The 17,003-nt window shown below is 55.7% G+C and overlaps 1 long non-coding RNA gene across 2 annotated transcripts in view; it reads right to left on the bottom strand.

The window, feature by feature from the left end:
* Window positions 1-17,003, bottom strand: part of LOC121164542 — a 104,736-nt gene that overhangs the window by 68,649 nt on the left and 19,084 nt on the right. The gene's annotated exons all lie outside the window — the stretch shown is intronic.

Here is a 17,003-nt window from a genome sequence, read left to right as displayed (position 1 = left end):
TGCACTGTCACCCACGCTCACTGAGGCAGTTGAGGGCTGGGCTACTTCTGTCCTCGCCTGTCTTCTGGCAGCAGGCCTGGGAGACCAGGGCAGCTTGTTCCTCCCCAGGTTCATGTTCACACGTGAACCGCACAGTGTGGTCCTCCTCCAGCGGATGTGCTGAGCACAGGGTTCATGTCTGTCAAGTTCCTTCCCTCCTGGTGTAGCTGTCATAGGTGTGATCCCACGCAGGTGACCTTTTCCTAACGAAACCACAGGATTCATCAGTTCTCAGGCTTGTCCATCACACCGCATTGCTGTTTGCATATGGGGGAGACTTGTAGTCCTCTGGAAAAAGAAAAAAGCAAAACCGGAGTGTGATACAGCTACTGCTGCTTTCAGTGATCAAGTGGGGAAATGCCCAGGCCCTCCTTGACGGTGGTGCCGGAGGGCAGAGCCCAGGGTCAGGCCAAAGCAGGAGGCTCCGTGCAGGGAACCAGAACCCGGGGCTGCTCCCGCACAAGCACAGGCTGGACCTCGGCAGAGGTGGGCTGCAGTCCCAGCTGGAGAAGAATGTGCTCCATGTTGTTATTTCCTGGTTGGCAGAGGCACTACCACAGGAAGGTCGGGAAGGAAGCAGAAGCGAGGATACCCAAGAAAAGCGAGCAGGTACAGGCCATTCTCCCCTGACGGCCAGTCAGGGTCTCAGGGCTGAGGTCTGGGGTTTCATGTGGGCTGTGTCCATCCCCAGTCACTTCTGCAAAGCTCCCCCACTGCCTGGCCCCCAGTTGACAGGCATGCCCTGAAGGTCAGTGACCTGGGCTGGAGGCCCTGCTGTCCCCTGTGGTGCCTGGTGTCCCCTGTGGAGTTCTCACCTCCTCAGGCCAACCTCTCACAGCCGAGAACACAGCCTCAGGACCATCCTCATCCCATTGAGCCATCCCTTCTTCCAGGCATTCTCCCTGTCAGCACCTCCCCAGATGCAGGTGCTTTGTAACAGGGCCCATCCCACCCCCTGACCCCAGGCTCAAGCCCTCTTTCTGTCATGACAGGCCGAGATTAATGTCTTTTCCTCCTGACTCACAGAGGAGAAGGGGACCAGCCCCCCAGACTACCGACTCTACCTTCGCATGTGGGCCAAGGAGAGAGGGGCTCAGAAGGAGACCATCAAGGGGCCCGGCGCGGTGGCGCAAGTGGTTAAAGGTCCTCACCTTGCCGCCCGGGATCCCATATGGGCGCCGGTTCTAATCCCGGCAGCCCCGCTTCCCTTCCAGCTCCCTGCCTGTGGCCTGGGAAAGCAGCAGAGGACGGCCCAAAGCTTTGGGAACCTGCACCCGCGTGGGAGACCCGGAAGAGGCTCCTGGCTTCAGATCGGCATAGTATCGGCCCGTTGCGCTCACTTGGGGAGTGAATCATCGAACGGAAGATCTTCCTCTCTGTCTCTCCTCTCTGTATATCTGCCTTTCCAATGAAAAAATAATAAAAATAAATCTTTAAAAAAAAAAAAAAAAAAAGAAGGAGACCATCAAGGATCTACCCAAAATGAACCAGGTGGGCCAGGCTGGAGGCTGCAGCAGACACCTCTGCAGAACCCTGAGGCACACCGGGGCCCAGCATGCCATGTCAGCACCATGCCCCAGGGTCCACACAGGGTGGCACTCATCACTCACTAGCTCACTTGAGCGCCCAGGAGTCCCAGTGATGATTCTGGAAAGTCAGGAGCTTGTTGCTCAGGGGCCATTTGCACAGGGACCGCTTGTTCAGGTGGAGGGACAGTGGTAGGTCTGAGCAGCCCTGGGGAAGGTTACCCCACAGCTGCTTCCTCACACTCCCTGCCCAGGCACCCTGTGCACACAGGCTTGTCTGCTCTCCACTTCCTGCTCTCTGGGGACAGCAGCTTCTTTGTCTTCCCAAGGGTCTCCCAGGCAGGAAGGGGCAACCCCTGGGTTCAGCTGCAGAAAGTAGCCAGAGGCAGTCCCTGAACTACAGCCTGCCCTTAGTGCTTGGGCTGGGCTGGCCCTGGCTATGCCCAGAGGGGCCCTGTGAGCCTGTGAGCCTAAGCCTTCTCCAGCCTGAGGAATGGGTGGTCTCCCCCCTCTCTCAGGCCAGGATGTGGTTTAGAGACCCAAGACCACCCTCACCCCCTCAGCAGCACCCTCTGGGAGCTTTCCTGAAGGTCAGAGTTGAAGTCGCTTTCACCCAGGAGCTAGAAGGCCAAGGGTGAGGCCAGACCCCAGGGAGGAAGCCATGGTCAAGGCCGGGTTCACACAGCCATGCATCTCCAACAGCAGAACCACATGTCGGAGCAGAGAGCCCAGCTCAGAGCTGCTGTCCACTGCAGGGGGAGAGCCCGGCAGGGCAGAGTGACTGCTTAGGTCCCTCCCGACTCTGAGCCTCCACATTCCCGTGTGTGAAGTAAGACTAGAGCACTGGTCTGGCGCCAATAAACAGGACCACATCCTGGCACCAGTTCCAGTGGCCAGCAGCATGTGTGGAATGAACACCAGGGCCATCTTACCATCTCCTTGTTCTGCCTTCCCCCTTGATAGGAGCAATTCATTGAACTGTGCAAAGCGCTATACAACATGTTCAGTGAGGACCCCCTGGAGCAGGACTTGTACCATGCCATTGCCACAGTGGCCAGCCTCCTCCTCCACATCAATGAGGTGGGGAAGAAGTTCTCCAGTCCCAGTGTCAAGAAGCCCACGGGTGGCACCCCCAGCAAGGACCAGGGCAGTTCCACTGAGGATGAGTCCCCACTGCCAGCAAGGGAACCCCCTCAGGCCCAGTACAGGGGCTCCAGCCGCCAGCCATGGGGCATCCCCAGTCACCAGCAAGGGAACCCCCTCAGAACCCAGTACAGGAGTGCCAGGCACGGGGGACCCTCAGTCACCTGCAAGGGATTCCCGTCAGGCCCCAGTACAGGAATGCCAGCTGACAGCCACGGGGGACCCCTGGACCAAAGCTGGTGGAGACACCCACCTTGGAAAAGTGCCACGGGAGAGACAGACGGTGGTAGAGGGGGCAGTGGAGAGGGGCAGGGCTCACCCTCCCAGCTCCCGTCTGATGATGAAACCAAATACAACATATCCATGTCCTCCTACTCAGTGGTCAGCATGGGCTCCCTGCAGTGTGAGAACCCCACAGCCACTGCCCGCATTGGGAACACCATGGACGCAGACTGGTGCATCTCCTTCAAGCAGATCCTGGCCTCCATCCTGCCGGAGTCTGTGCTGGTCAACTTCTTTGAGAAAAGGGTGGACATTGGACTCAAGATGAAGGACCAGAAGAAAGTAGAGAGACAGTTGAGTGCCTCCAGTGAGCATGAGCCATCTGTTGCTCTGGGCTGAGCCCCTTGGCTGAGTGATTCTGGCCGAGGCCTCTGTCCCTCCCTCCTTCCCTTTGCAGTTTCTCATTAAAGACACAGCCCTCCTGCTCCCCCTTGGAAGCAGTGAGTTGTAAGTGAAAGGAAGGCTGATCCAACACAGCTGCCTTAGAAAGAGTCTCTGGGCCTGCATCCCCTAGCACAGGCCAGTCCTGGGAACCAGGAATAAGTGGCAGCTCCTCCATTCCTCTCTGCCTGTGGCCTGGGAAGGCAGGAGAGGACAGCCCAAAGCCTTGAGACCCTGCACCCACGTGGGAGACCTGGAAGAAGCTCCTGCCTTCTGGCTTTGCATTGTCTCAGCTCTGGATATTGCGGCACTTGTTGAATAAACCAGTGGATGAAAGATTTTTCTCTCTGTCTCTTCTCTCTGTGAATCTGACTTAGCAATAATAAAAAATAAATAAATAACAAATCTTAAAAAATAAGAACACTTCTTAAAACAAAATGGATGGGGCCAGTGCCACTGTGTGGTAGACTAAGCCTCCACCTAGAGTACTGTCATCCCATACAGGCACCAGTTCATGTCCTGCTTGCTCCACTTCCAATCCAGCTCTCTGCTTATAGGAGGCACAGCAGCCAACACATGAACTGACACCCATATGGGATCCTGGCACTTGCAAGGTGAGGATTTAGCCAGTTGAGCCATCACACTGAGCCCCCAGATGCTCCACTTCTGATTGAACTTCCTGCTAATGGCCTGAGAAAACAGTGAGGATGGCCCAAGGGCCCTGCACCCACATGAGAGAACTGGAGGGTGCTCCTGGCTCCAGCTTCAGAGTAGCTCAGCTCTGGCCATGATGACCACATGGTGAGTGAACCAGTGATGAGAAGGGGATTTTCTCTCTCTCTCTGTAACTCTTTCATGAAAGGGGAACCCTTTGTACTGAGCCCAGACACAAGGATGTTAGGGTCTTCCTTTTGTCTTTTCTTCTTTCTTCCTTTCTATTCTTTTAGAAAGATTTATTTATTTTTATTGCAAGGTAAGAGATACAGAGAGGAGGAGAGACAGAGAAGAAGACCTTCCATTACATGATTCAGTCCCTAAGTCACCACAATTCATGAAACTATGCCGAAACGAAGGCAGGGGTGAGGAGCTTCTTCCAGGTCTCCCATGAGGGTGCAGGATCCCAAGGCTTTGGGTTGTCCTCGCCTGCTTTCCCTGGCCACAAGCACGAAGCTGGATGGGAAGCAGGGTTGCCAGGATTAGAACCAGTGCCATATGGGATCCTTACGCATTCAAGGCGAGGACTTTAGATGCTAGGCCAGCACGCCATGACTCCTCCCTTCCTTTCTTAAGATTTATTTATTTTTATTGAAAAGGCAGATTTACAGAGAAAAAGAGGCAAGAGGAAGAAGGTCTTCCATCTGCTGGTTCACTACCCACGTGGCTGCAAAGACCAGAGCTGAGCTGATCTGAAGCCAGGAACCAGTAGCTTCTGGTCTCTCTCGCAGGTGCAGGGTCCCAAAAACTTGGGCCATCCTCCACTGCTTTTCCCTCACAAGCAGAGAGCCAGATTGGAAGTGGAGCAGCCGGAACATCAACTGGGGCCCATATGTGATGCTGCCACCACAAAGTGGAGGATTAGCCTGTTCAGACACAGTGCCAGCCTGTATAAATAAATCTTTTTTAAAAAATGAGGACAATGGGACAATGTGTGGTAAAGCAGATAAAGTTGCCACCTGCAACACTGGCATCTCAAGTCGGCACTGGTTAGTGTCCTGGCTGCTCTATTTCCAATCCAGCTTTCTGCTAATGGCCTGGAAAAAGGGGTGGAAGATGGCCCAAGTGTTTGGGTCCCTGCCATGTAGATGGGGGACCTGGATGAAGCTCCTGGCTCTGGGTTGGCCCTGGGTTGGCCCAGAGCTGGCCATTGCAGCCATCCAGGGAGCAAACCAATGAATGAAGGAATCCTCTCTTTTCTCTTCCTCTCTTTGACTTCAAAAATAGATCTTTTAAAAAATAAGAACAGACTGTTCAATAAGTGGTACTCAGAAAACTGCCTATTTAAGTAGAATGAAATCAAGTTAGATGTCTACCACCCATGGTTTTCTCCCCCTCCCCCACCAAAATCTTATATTTTATTTACCTTCTGTTTTTGATGAGGATGATTAAATATTTCTGAACATAAGACACCTGAATCCCAGCTGAAAGCTAGAGCCTCTGCTGGCATTCCATGAAAGCCAAGACAACAATGAGGATCCTGCTATTCAGTCACTACTTTTTTTTTTTTTTAACTTGTATCAGCCAGCGAAATAGAAAAGAGAACATACTAAGAGGCATGAAAATCATGATTATGGGCCTGGCGGCGTGGCCTAGCTGCTAAAGTCTTCACCTTGAATGCGCCGGGATCCCATATGGGCGCCAGTTCTAATCCTGGCAACTCCACTTCCCATCCAGCTCCCAGCCTGTGGCCTGGGAAAGCAGTTGAGGACAGCCCAAGGCTTTGGGACCCTGCAACCCGTGTGGGAGACCCGGAAGAAGTTCCTGGCTCCTGGCTTCGGATCAGCATAGCATCGGCTGTTGGGCTCACTTGGGGAGTGAATCATCGGATGGCAGATCTTCCCCTCTGTCTCTCCTCCTCTCTGTATATCTGACTTTCCAAAACATAAATAAATCTTAAAAAAAAAATGCTGCTTCTACTCAATGCATTTTATTGTTCTGCCAGCGCATGTGGTAATTGTACATGTTTTTTTTCTCTCTCTTTTTTTTTTTTAGACCTCGTGAAATATTTTTATAAAATTGGGCTGGTGGGGCCCGGCTCGGTGGCGCAGTGGTTAAGGTCCTCGCCTTGCACCCCGGGATCACATATGGGCGCCGGTTCTATCCCGGCAGCCCCGCTTCCCTTCCAGCTCCCTGCCTGTGGCCCGGGAAAGCAGTCGAGGACGGCCCAAAGCTTTGGGACCCTGCACCCGTGTGGGAGACCCGGAAGAGGCTCCTGGCTTCGGATCGGCATAGCATCGGCCGTTGCGCTCACTTGGGGAGTGAATCATCGGATGGAAGATCTTCCTCTCTGTCTCTCCTCTCTGTGCATCTCACTTTCCAATAAAAAATAATAAAAATCTTTTAAAAAAACATTACAACAGTAACATCACAATTGAGTGTGTAAGTGTGTGTGAATAGGAGTGTTCAATCAGCTATCCCACAGCAAGCTTCTGGCACTTCTTTGTTGTTCTACAAGTGAAATGCTTCTCAGTCCCAAGTGGGAAAGAGCCACAGAGAAGGACTTTACTTGGTGGTCCTCTTGCTGCGGCCCAAGGAGCTGCCTTCCCTTCCCTCAGCCTGAAGGCCTGCTTGGTCCACCCTGTCCCAGGCAGAATTCCCAGCTCCTCTGCTTGCAGCCAGAATTCCAGGAGCAGAAGAGCAGACATGGGCTGGCCACACCACTGCTGCTTCTCTGGCCGGTCGTGGGACTCCTAGCAGCTACCCGGGAAGCACATTGCCCAGTGCCCAAGGCAGTGTGGAAAGCACTGAGCTGAATGAGGAAGCTAGGCTCACTGCTCTCTTGCCTGCATCCCATGCCTGCACGCAAGAAACCTGGCCTGAGGATGCCCTCCCTGGTTTCCACAGCTCTGGGAGGCCTCCCCGCGGGAAAGCACACAATGGACCCAGTGGACAGGAAGCAGAGAATGAAGCCGGAAGCGGGTAGAAAGCATGAGGTCTGCCTTGGTCCTCCAAAGGCCTTTGAATCCCCAGGAGTGGGGCTGCATGGGCAGGTGCCAGGGCAGGAGACAGGGTGAAGCCCAGCTGGCTGCAGGCCAGGAGGGCTGGAGCAAGGTCCCCATGTCACTTGGCGAAATGCAGGGTGCAGTCAAGGGCCAAGGCACAGAGAGAAGCAGTTCTGTGCTCTGGATCTCAGTGGGGAACCCTGGCCTCAGGGGAAGGCGCGGCCGCCCCTGTCCACCACGTCAAGCCGCCAGCGCCCCACAGCAGCCAGGGCCCTTCGCTGTCACGACCACGGGCGGCAGCGGGTTCCCCACGCGCCCCAGGCGCGCCAGCTCTGCCCCGCGGCCCACCCGCCTCGCTCCGTGCTCGCGCCGCCCTCAACACTCCAACGGAAACGTCTCGGAGCTCCCAAGAGCGTCGAACGCACCCTCCACACTGAGCGCCGCCGTGCACCTTCAGGACCAAGGAAGGAACCCCGGCATTCAGTGCAGCTTGACCCCGGTAGGGGCCCAGCCCCTCGGACTAATCAACCCCACACCCAGTACCCTACTCCCCACACCCAGTACCCTACTCCCACACCAGTACCTACTCCCACACCCAGTACCTGCTCCCCAGACCTATCTGCTCTCTGAACTGAGTCCACAGGCGGGCGGGGGAAGCTCTCAGAGGCTTCCCCCGCCGCCAGCGGCAGGGGCTCCCACCCCACAAGGCCGGGAGCCTCTTGCTTTCTGAGGGCTCAGCCCTCAATGGGCTCATTTCCAACCTTCTCCTCTGAGGTGGTCCTCAGAGGAAGCAGCTGCTGCCGCCCCAGGCCGCACCCGCTGGACCTGGAGAGGCAGGCCTTGCGTTGCTCAGGATGGCTGCTGCCAGGGGATGCCTGGCACTCCTTGCAGCAGTGCCCCAAGCGCTGCAGCAGGGTCTGCAGCAGGCCCTGTGGAAGTTGCTGCATTATCTATGGGCCCCACTGGCCCGGCCCCTGGCTTGGGTTCAGCAGAGGGCAGTATCAGGCCGCGCCCCAGAGGAGAGGGGCCCTACAAGCAGCAATGAGAGGGCATTCAAGCCCAGGGGCAGCCCCATAGGCTCAAATGAGCAGGACACACAGGACAGTAGCTCCCAGGCCAGTGGCAGGGCCCCTTCTGCTGTCAGTCACCTGAGCGTCAATAGGGGCCTGGATTCCTTTGTTCCCAAGCCAGGGCCTCTGAGGAAGACTACAAATCCTGAGAGATGGAGGAGGGAACCCGAATGCCCCTTCAGGGTGACATACACCCAGCACAACACCCTCACCAGCTCCTACAGCTCCAACGTGGAGACCTGGCTGCTCAGGGCAATCGGGTCCCGAGCTCCAGTCAGGGCATCACAGGGCAAGATCCTCAAGAAACGCCCTCAGGTGGGCATCCCTGCCACCAGGTTTGCCCACAGGAACATCCTACAAAAGAAGGCTGTTGGTTGGGCCAAACCTGCATGGAAGCAACAGAACAAGACCCCCAAGGAAGGCCAAATCAACAGAGTCCACTCTTACATGGATCATAGGAACATCTCACAGAAGCCTGCCAGACAAAATACCAATGAGCCACGGACCAAGACATGCAAGAAAGGTCGGCTGCTCAGGGCCTCAGTCTACAGAGCGCTTCACAGGAACATCCCCAGTGGCAGAACCTCCTCGGCCTATAGGTACCTGCATGTAAAAGATGGCATGGCTTCCTTTGTGCCCAGGTCTGGGCCTCTGAGAAGAACCCCAAAACCTGAGAGACAGAGGATGGCACCCGAGTTCCCCTTCAGGGTGACCTGCACCAAGTCCAACCCCAGCACCAGCTCCTACAGCTCCACCAAGGGGCCCTGGAGGCTCTCAGCAATCAGGACCCAAGCTCCGGTCAAGGCATCACAGGCCAAGACCACTAAGGAACGCACTCAGGGGGTCACTGTAGCCTCCAGGGTGCCCCACAGGGATATCCCAGAGGCCAAGGCTGAGGGCAAACCTCTCCAAACACCACATGCCAACACCTCTGGAGATGGGCAGGAGGACAGGGTCCCCTCCTCTACTGAGCCCTGCAACAACCAACAGAAGGCTGAGGGCGAACATGGTGGTAGACTACGTGACAAGACCTGCAAAAAAGGTCAGGTGGCTGGCACCAGCGGCTTCAGAGCAACCAACAGCAGCAGACTGCTGGAGAGCTCTGCAGCTAAACCCACCAGTGGACAACATGACAAGAACCCTGACAAAGGCCTGCCAGCAAGCACACGCACCGAGGAAGCAACCCACAGGTTGATTGATGAGAAGAGGAATGCTATAGGAGCCCCTGCCACAGCCCCACAAGTGAAGACCAGAAATGAAAATGTACAGGGAGTAATAACCCTCCTGAAAGAATATGAAGAAAAAGCATTCCACTCCAAGATGCTCAGAGAAAACTCCCAGAAAAGTGTGGGAACTCCAGCCCAGAAAACATATCCACTAACCACTGAGACAAGGCCAGAGAATGGTCTCCCAACCAAGAAGGAATACATCTCTTCAGGATACAAAACAATCTCACAGGGGAAGTCTGTGGCAACCCCGGCTCTGGAGCCACAGGCCAAGTCACCCGGCAAACACCTGCAAGCTGGTGTCCCAGAATCTAAGGTATTCCACAAGGATAGCAGACAGGAGGGAAAGGCTGTGGCTGAATATGCATGTATGGCACAACACGCAGAACTGTCTGAGGGAGGCCAAGACAAATCTCCCACTTCTCAAGGCCCGTATTGGGCCATGCCCAAGAGGAAGGTCATGGGCTCACCTTCCTCGGCACAACACGTGCACAACTCAGTCACACAGGTTGGAGTCCCCAAATCCAGCAAGCTCAGCAACACTGTGTACCAGCAGATGGTGGACAAACTCGCCAAGCTGTCTATTGCCAAATCACCTGAGAAACACCCGAGGACCAGTGGCCCTGCGTCCAGGGAGTGGCACAGAGACACCAACAGGAACAGTGTTGGCATCTCTGCCTCAGCACCTCTCATGAAGACTCCTGAGGAAGGCTCGCAGGCAGAAAGCAACACCCTGGAAGGCCTGCCAGCAAGGCTCCCCACATGCCCCGGGCACAGCTCTATTGCCCATGCTGAGACTACAGGTGCCTCTGGCCTGGCACCACAGGCCGAGCATCCCCAGGAGAAACTGCAGCCTGGCACCACAGCCTCCACTGCCCTGCACAAGAACAAGAACACTCAGTCTAAGAAGCAGGCAACTGGTAAACTCACCTGTGGACCCCAGAACAAGAAAACCGGCAAAGTCTCAGAGGCTAGTTCCACAGTCTCTGCGGAAAAAAGCTACGTGCCGCAGGACACAATTGTGGATGACTGTTCCTTGGCACCGTTTGTCGACATCCCTGAGGAAGCCCCACAGTCTGCAACTCCAGCCTCCAATACACCACAGTGCAATATCCAGGTTACGACAAACGGTGCTTTCGAACCTGCCAGGACACATGTCTTGTTCCCCAATGCTGGCACACAGTCCAGCTCCCCTCCCTCCATTACACACGGCAACATCCCACATGAAAAGTCTGTGGGCCAATTGATCTCTGCACCACTTGATAACCCTCCTGAGCAATTCCTGCTCACTGGTGCTGCAGCCTCTTTGGTGCCCCAGGAGGAGAATAAAACTGCTGGTGTTTCTGTCTCAACACCACTTGCACAGACCTCTAACGAAAGCCCTCATGAAACAACGACCCCTGTGGAAGGCTGGCATGACAGAATCTCCAGCTCTGCAGTACACAGCAACAGTGTGCAGAAGGCTACTGGCACACCCACCCGGGCGTCACAGGCTGAGACCCCCGGGGAAGGCCTGCTAGTTGGCTCCACCACCTCTGAGGGGCCGCACAGGGACATCCGCAGGAGGAAGGCTGCAGGCAAATATGCCTGGGAGTCACTTGCAAACATCCCCAAGGAAGTCTCTCAGGGAGCAAAGGTTTCCATGGAAGCCACACAAGAGAGAGTACCTGACTCCACAGAACATAGGGACACCACGCAGGAGAAAGCTGCTGCCAAACCCACCCAGGAGCCAGATGCCAAAACCCATGAGACAGGCTGGCTGGTTGGTGCCCAAGCCTCCAGGGCACCACACAGTGATATCCCCAGTGGCAGCACCTTGTCAGGCTTTAGGCGCCTGCATGACAAAGTGGACCTGGCTTCCTTTGTGCCCGGGTCTGAGCCTCTGAGAAGAACCCCAAAACCTGAGAGACAGAGGAGGGAACCCGAGTTCCCCTTCAGGGTGACCTGCACCAAGTCCAACGCCAGCACCAGCTCCTACAGCTCCACCAAGGGGCCCTGGAGGCTCTCAGCAATCAGGACCCAAGCTCCGGTCAGGGCATCACAGGCCAAGACCACTAAGGAACGCACTCAGGGGGTCACTGTAGCCTCCAGGGTGCCCCACAGGGATATCCCAGAGGCCAAGGCTGAGGGCAAACCTCTCCAAACACCACATGCCAACACCTCTGGAGATGGGCAGGAGAACAGGGTCCCCTCCTCTACTGAGCCCTGCAACAACCAACAGAAGGCTGAGGGCGAACATGGTGGTAGACTACATGACAAGACCTGCAAAAGAGTTCAGGTTTCTCGCACCAGAGTCTTTACAGCAGCACTTATTAAAATACTGCTGGAGAGCTCTGCAGCTAAACCCACCAGTGGACAACATGACAAGAACCCTGACAAAGGCCTGCCAGCAAGCACACACACCAAGGAAGCAACCCGCAGCTGGATCCATCAGAAGAGGAATGTTATTGGCGTTCCTGCCACAGCACCACATATCAGGACCACTAATAAAGAGATGCAGGGAATAACAACCCCCCTGAAAGAATATGAAGAAAAAGCATTCCACTCCAAGATGCTCAAGAAAAACTCCCAGAAAAGTGTGGGAATTCCTGCCAGGAAAACACAAGCAATGACAGCTGACATAGCGCCACAGGATGGTCTCGTAGAAACCAGGGAATACAACTCTTTAAGATACAAAACAATCTCACAGGGGAAGTCTGTGGCAACTCCTTTTATGATTCCACAGGCCAAAACACCAAGCAAAAACCTGCAGGCTGGAGTTTCAGACTCTAGATCATTACACAGGGAAGGCAGGCTGAAGAGAAAGGCTGTGGCTGAATATGCATGTATGGCACAACATGCAGAACTGTCTGAGGGAGGCCAAGACAAATCTCCCACTTCTCAAGGCCCATATTGGGCCATGCCCAAGAGGAAGGTCATGGGCTCACCTTCCTCGGCACAACACGTGCACAACTCAGCCACACAGGTTGGAGTCCCCAAATCCAGCAAGCTCAGCAACACTGTGTACCAGCAGATGGTGGACAAACTCGCCAAGCTGTCTATTGCCAAATCACCCGAGAAACACACGAGGACCAGTGCCCCTGTGTCCAGGGAGTGGCACAGAGACACCAACAGGAACAGGAGCAGTGTTGGCATCTCTGCCTCGGCACCTCTCAAGAAGACTCCTGAGGAAGGCTCGCAGGCAGAAAGCAACACCCTGGAAGGCCTGCCAGCAAGGCTCCCCACATGCCCCGGGCACAGCTCTATTGCCCATGCTGAGACTACAAGTGCCTCTGGCCTGGCACCACAGGCCGAGCATCCCCAGGAGAAACTGCAGCCTGGCACCACAGCCTCCACTGCCCTGCACAAGAACAAGAACACTCAGTCTAAGAAGCAGGCAACTGGTAAACTCACCTGTGGACCCCAGAACAAGAAAACCGGCAAAGTCTCAGAGGCCAGTGTCACGGTCTCTGATGAAAAAAGCTACGTGCCACAGGACACATTTGTGGACGACGGCTCCTTGGCACCGTTTGCTGACATCTCAGAGGGAGGTCCCGAAGAAGCAGTGACCACCGCACAAGGCCAGGCTGAAAGCGGCAACGCCTCTTCAGATAAGAGCAACATCCCACAGGAGAAGGCTGAGGGAGCTCCTGGCGTAGTGCCACAGGCCATGACACCTGACGTAGGCCCACAGGCTGGGACCCCAGCCACCAGTGTGCTAAACAGCAGCATTCAGCTTGACAAGGCAGTGGTGGGCGATTTCACCCATGCACCTCACGGACAGGAATTCCAGAAACTCTCCAAGGCCAGTTCCACGGTCTCCGTGGAAAACAACCACGCACCACAGAAGACAGTTGCGGATGACAGGTCCTTGGCACCGTTTCTCGACACCCTAGACCAAGGCCTGCAGGAAAGAAAGACCTCCCTGCAAGGCCAGGAAGAAAGGGCTTACACCTCTCCACAAGAGAGCAAAATCCTGCAGGGAAAGTCTGTGGCAACTCGAGCTCTGGAGCCACAGGCCAAGACACCCGGCAAACACCTGCAAGCTGGTGTCACAGACTCCAAGGTATTCCACAGCGAAGGCAGGCAAAAGAGAAAGGCTGCGGCTGAATATGCATGTATGACACAACATGCAGAACTGTCTGAGGGAGGCCAAGACAAATCTCCCACTTCTCAAGGCCCATATTGGGCCATGCCCAAGAGGAAGGTCATGGGCTCACCTTCCTCGGCACAACACGTGCACAACTCAGCCACACAGGTTGGAGTCCCCAAATCCAGCAAGCTCAGCAACACTGTGTACCAGCAGATGGTGGACAAACTCGCCAAGCTGTCTATTGCCAAATCACCCGAGAAACACCCGAGGACCAGTGCCCCTGCGTACAGGAAGTGGCACAGAGACACCAACAGGAACAGGAGCAGTGTGGGCATCTCTGCCTCGGCACCTCTCATGAAGACTCCTGAGGAAGGCTCGCAGGCAGAAAGCAACACCCTGGAAGGCCTGCCAGCAAGGCTCCCCACATGCCCCGGGCACAGCTCTATTGCCCATGCTGAGACTACAAGTGCCTCTGGCCTGGCACCACAGGCCGAGCATCCCCAGGAGAAACTGCAGCCTGGCACCACAGCCTCCACTGCCCTGCACAAGAACAAGAACACTCAGTCTAAGAAGCAGGCAACTGGTAAACTCACCTGTGGACCCCAGAACAAGAAAACCGGCAAAGTCTCAGAGGCCAGTGTCACGGTCTCTGATGAAAAAAGCCACGTGCCGCAGGACACAATTGTGGATGATGGGTCCTTGGCACCGTTTGCTGACATCTCAGAGGGAGGTCCCAAAGAAGCAGTGACCACCGCACAAGGCCAGGATGAAAGCGGCAACGCCTCTTCAGATAAGAGCAACATCCCACAGGAGAAGGCTGAGGGAGCTCCTGGCGTAGTGCCACAGGCCATGACACCTGACGTAGGCCCACAGGCTGGGACCCCAGCCACCAGTGTGCTAAACAGCAGCATTCAGCTTGACAAGGCAGTGGTGGGTGATCTCGCCCATGCACCTCACGGACAGGAATTCCAGAAACTCTCCAAGGCCAGTTCCACAGTCTCTGCGGAAAAAAGCCGCGTGCCGCAGGACACAATTGTGGATGACTGGTCCTGGGCACCGTTTGTCCACATCCCTGAGGAAGCCCCACAGTCTGCAACTCCAGCCTCCAATACACCACAGTGCAATATCCAGGTCACGACAAACGATGCTTTCGAACCTGCCAGGACACATGTCTTGTTCCCCTGTGCTGGCACACAGTCCAGCTCCCCTCCCTCCATTACACACGGCAACATCCCACATGAAAAGTCTGTGGGCCAATTGATCTCTGCACCACTTGATAACCCTCCTGAGCAATTCCTGCTCACTGGTGCTGCAGCCTCTTTGGTGCCCCAGGAGGAGAATAAAACTGCTGGTGTTTCTGTCTCAACACCACTTGAACAGACCTCTAACAAAAGCCCTCATGAAACAACGACCCCTGTGGAAGGCTGGCATGACAGAATCTCCAGCTCTGCAGTACACAGCAACAGTGTGCAGAAGGCTGCTGGCACACCCACCCGGGCGTCACAGGCTGAGACCCCCGGGGAAGGCCTGCTAGTTGGCTCCACCACCTCTGAGGGGCCGCACAGGGACATCCGCAGGAGGAAGGCTGCAGGCAAATATGCCTGGGAGTCACTTGCAAACATCCCCAAGGAAGTCTCTCAGGGAGCAAAGATTTCCATGGAAGCCACACAAGAGAGAGTACCTGACTCCACAGAACATAGGGACACCACACAGGAGAAAGCTGCTGCCAAACCCACCCAGGAGCCAGATGCCAAAACCCATGAGACAGGCTGGCTGGTTGGTGCCCAAGCCTCCAGGGCACCACACAGTGATATCCCCAGTGGCAGCACCTTGTCAGGCTTTAGGCGCCTGCATGCCAAAGAGGTCCTGGCTTCCTTTGTGCCCGGGTCTGAGCCTCTGAGAAGAACCCCAAAACCTGAGGGACAGGAGAGGGAACCCGAGTTCCCCTTCAGGGTGACCTGCACCAAGTCCAACGCCAGCACCAGCTCCTACAGCTCCACCAAGGGGCCTTGGAGGCTCTCAGCAATCAAGACCCAAGCTCTGGTCAGGGCATCACAGGCCAAGACAACTAAGGAATACCCTCAATGGGGTATCCCAACCCCCAGGATGCCCCAGTGGTACATCCCACAAGGAAAGGCTGCGGGCCAACGTCTCCAAACAGCATACACCAAGATCCCCGGATATGGCCTAAGAAAAGCAAAGAGCCCTGAGCTAGGCTGGGAGGACAGGTTCCTTTCCTCATTGGAATGTAGGTACATCACACAGCAGGGTTCATGGTCACCCACCCAGGTGCCACAGGCCAAGTCCCGCAAGGAACATCAACTGTTTGCATACCCTGCTTCCAGATTGCTTCACGTCTGTGCCCCTCGGTCCTTGGGCCTCAAGCTGCCCAAGATGGCTGGTGACAATGGTCACCTGGCACTCCTCGCACAACTGCCACAGATGCTGCAGCAAGGTCTGCAACAGACTCTGGGGAAGGTGCTGCATTCCTTATGGGTTCCACTGGCCCGCCGCCTAGCTTCGGGTCACCAGAGGGCAGCAATAGGCGGCACCTCTGAGGAGAACTTCCATACAGACAGCAATGAGGCAGCACCAAAGCCTGGGGGCAACCCCACAGTCCAAGATGGACAGGATACACAGGATTACCACACCCAGGACAGTGGCAGTGCCCGTTCTGCCTTTAGGCGCCTTCGTGTCAATGGGGTCCTGGCTTCCTTTGTGCCCAGGCCTGGGCCTCTGAGAAGAACAACAAATCCTGAGAGACAGAGCAGGGAACCCAAGTTCCCCCTCAGGGTGACTTTCACCAAGTGCAACCCCAGCACCAGCTCCCACAGCTCCACCAAGGTGCCCTGGGTGATCAGAGCAATCAGGGCCCAAGCTCCAGACAATGAATCACAAGATGGACAAGATACACAGGATTACCACACCCAGGACAGTGGCAATGCCCGTTCTGCCTTTAGGCGCCTTCGTGCCAATGGGGTCCTGGCTTCCTTTGTGCCCAGGCCTGGGCCTTTGAGAAGAACAACAAATCCTGAAAGACAGGGCAGGGAACCTGAGTTCCCCCTCAGGGTGACTTTCACCAAGTGCAACCCCAACACCAGCTCCCACAGCTCCACCAAGGTGCCCTGGGTGATCAGAGCAATCAGGGCCCAAGCTCCAGACAATGAATCACAAGATGGACAAGATACACAGGATTACCACACCCAGGACAGTGGCAGTGCCCGTTCTGCCTTTAGGCGCCTTCGTGTCAAAGGGGTCCTGGCTTCCTTTGTGCCCAGGCCTGGGCCTCTGAGAAGAACCACAAATCCTGAAAGACAGAGCAGGGAACCCGAGTTCCCCCTCAGGGTGACTTTCACCAAGTGCAACCCCAGCACCAGCTCCCACAGCTCCACCAAGGTGCCCTGGGTGATCAGAGCAATCAGGGCCCAAGCTCCAGTCAATGAATCACAGGGCAAGACCCCCAGGGAACGCCCTCAGGGGGTCACCCCTGCCACCAGAGTGGCCCACAGGGACATCCCACAAGGGAAGTCTGAGAGCAAACCTCTCCAGACTCCACAGGCCAAGACCCCTGATGCAGGTTGGGTGGACAGGGTCCCCTCCTGTAT

The sequence above is a fragment of the Ochotona curzoniae genome, unplaced genomic scaffold (genome assembly GCF_017591425.1).
Source record: "Ochotona curzoniae isolate NIBS_2020 unplaced genomic scaffold, NIBS_Ocur_1.0 contig_1031, whole genome shotgun sequence".
Taxonomy (NCBI): Eukaryota; Metazoa; Chordata; class Mammalia; order Lagomorpha; family Ochotonidae; genus Ochotona; species Ochotona curzoniae.
This window is presented reverse-complemented; position numbering and strand designations above follow the sequence as displayed.